The sequence below is a fragment of the Megascapheus bottae genome, chromosome 8 (assembly GCF_031878675.1).
Source record: "Megascapheus bottae isolate mThoBot1 chromosome 8, mThoBot2.hap1, whole genome shotgun sequence".
In the NCBI taxonomy this organism is placed as follows: Eukaryota; Metazoa; Chordata; class Mammalia; order Rodentia; family Geomyidae; genus Megascapheus; species Megascapheus bottae.
Window position 1 is genome coordinate 60,808,244 of NC_143516.1, and position 2,716 is coordinate 60,810,959.

At 32.9% G+C, this 2,716-nt stretch overlaps 1 non-coding gene across 1 annotated transcript; it reads right to left on the reverse strand.

Moving 5' to 3' along the window:
* Positions 1-431: 431 nt before the first annotated feature.
* LOC150060015 (U6 spliceosomal RNA) lies at positions 432-533 on the reverse strand. Its single transcript, XR_016536532.1, has one exon. It is a non-coding gene; the product is annotated as a U6 spliceosomal RNA (small nuclear RNA).
* Between the last annotated feature and the right edge of the window lie 2,183 nt (positions 534-2,716).

Sequence of the window (2,716 nt, forward strand, 5' to 3'; positions counted from 1 at the left end):
AGGCAAAAGGAAAGTTGAGGTGAAAATTACACCCAGTGACTTTCTCATTCTAAATCAGATACAAGATGCGTTCCCTCAAATATTTTTAAATGGCAAGAGTTTTTAGGGGTCAATTATTTTTTGTTTTACTCAAATGGATTTCAGATTTCTGTAATTATAGTTCTTACATGAAGAATTTTTTCTTATTGTCTCTGAATATTGTTTTAGCTTTATATGCTGATTTTATTTCATTAGTGAAAATATATTTATCTCTTTTGTAGTTAAATATCTCGATGATTTTTTCTATTTTTTCAAAGTTTATTTCTCTAAAGACCACCTCCTTACAATTTTTATACAAATACAAATAAAATACAAAATGAAAAACGTGGTTTCAAATACACAGAATTGTGTGCTGGAGTTAAAGCATAACCAACAACATGGTGACAGAAGAAAAATATGTGGAATGCTTCACAAATTTGTATGTCATCCTTGTTCAGGGGCCATGCTAATCTACTCTGTATCATTCCATTCATTTAGATGATTTTAGCAAGGATTTTTAGAGAGAAAATTTTTCTCAGTCTTTATGAAAGAATTTATCTGAACTTGTCTTGGTTTGAAGCATAAACATGTTTAATGAAATCTTAACACACAGGGTTAAGAGTAAATTAGAATAGGACACAGCAATATATAAGCAGTGATCTCTGTGTGTGTCTCTGTCTCTCTCTCTCCCGCATATATAAAAATATAACCTTTTAATAACTTCATGAAGTGAAGAGATTATAAATGTATCTGAAATTCTATAAAAATTCTAAGGTGTTTGCTCTCTATGAGCTCAAGTATTGCCAAATTTATAGCATAAAATCAATATTAGTTTACAATATCACTTTACAATACTGAATTCTTCTTGAGGATTGCTATGAAAACATTAATTTTAAAAATCAACAAATTCTTGAAAGAAAACCATATAGGTTAATATTAACAAAATATGAGGTTTGGATGTACTCTTTAAACTTAACAAAACATAAGAAAATGCAGCAAGAATATCCACGCTAGATACCAAGGTTACTATGGTAACAAAGTATTTTGGTTCAGAGAAATGGATGGTGAGCCACTGTTCAAGGATCGATGGTATCTCACCATTTAGTAAAAGGCCTGTTCTTTCTCAACTGCCTTATGCCTGACCAATAGTTGAATATCTGCTTAATGTCTATGCACAGGTTTGACTAGAATACATGTTTTGCGTAATAGCACTAGGATGTAAGCTCAGGGGCTTGTTACTCTCTTACTTGGCTTGCCCAATCCTTGCTGGTGCTCTAGCAGCTGAACCATGCCTCCAGTCTAGTGTTTCATAGGTTTAGTTTAAAATGGAAGTTTAACAAGCATTTCTGCCCAGATTGGCTTTGAACCTCCATCCTTTATGTCTGTTTCCTGAGTAGACAGGATTACACAAATGAGCTACCAGAATCTGGCTTCTTTGTCTCTCCTCATGCCAATATTCCATTATCCAGATGGAACATAACCTTTAGTAAATTCTGACATCAGATCCTGTGTCATGAACTAATATTTATTTTTATATATTTTAAATTTGTTAAATAAAACATTTCACACAATTTCTTAATGAATTAACTTGTGCTTTGACTATAATTACATCAAATCAGTAGACAAATGCTGATTGTCAGCATAAACCAGGCAGAATGTAATAGCATGAAACTTCATTTATTATTCTGGATATATTTGTTATGTATTTGTTATGTGTTTGTTATGTGTTTGTTATATATTTGTATCTATTTTTAAATAAATTTTCCTATTTTGGGAAAAGCAGATACATATTTTAAGATCTCTCTCTCTATATATATATGTATATATATATATATAAACTTTAAATAAGCCCAACTCTAATATTTACTTGGAAAACTTATGAAAAACAAATTTTAAGTGTCTTTGAAGTCCAGGTGTAATGACTCAGCCTGTAATCCATGCTACTCCAGTGGTTAAAGATTGAGAGTTGTTTAGTGATAGACCATCCTAAGAAAAACTTAATGAGGTTTCACATGAAGCCTCAACTTAAAAAATAATCTGACCAACCCAACAAACCAATCACTAAATGAGCAATAGAACTAAAGAGAGACTTATCAAAAGAGGTTAAAATGGCACAAAAAAGAGAGAACATATGAGAAAATGCTCATCACCCATGGTCATAAAGGAAATGCAAATAAAAACAACCCTAAGATATCACCTTACCCCAATTAGAATGGCCAATATTCTCAGACAATAACAAATGCTGGAGGGGTTGTGGAGAAAGAGGAACCCTACTGCACTGCTCATGGGAATGTAAACTAGTTCAGCCACTCTGGAAGGAAGTTTGGAGGTTCCTCAAAAAAAAATCTGAAAATAGACCTTCCCTGCAATCCTGTTATACCACTCCAGGATATCTATCTTGAGCATCATAAACCAGGATATGATAAGGACACCTACAGAAACAACCCAGATGCCCTACTACAGGTGAATGGATACAAAAAATGTGGTTCAAATATAAAATGGAATTTTACATAGCCAGTAGACAAGATAAAATAATGGCATTTGCTGGGAAGTGGATGAATCTAGAGAGAATCATGTTGAGTGAGATAAGTCAAGACCAAAGGAACAAAAGGCTCATGGCATCTTTAGTATGTGGATATTAGATCCAAACAGTACAAGAGCAATGACTCAATATTTGGGCACCCAAGGTTATGAACAT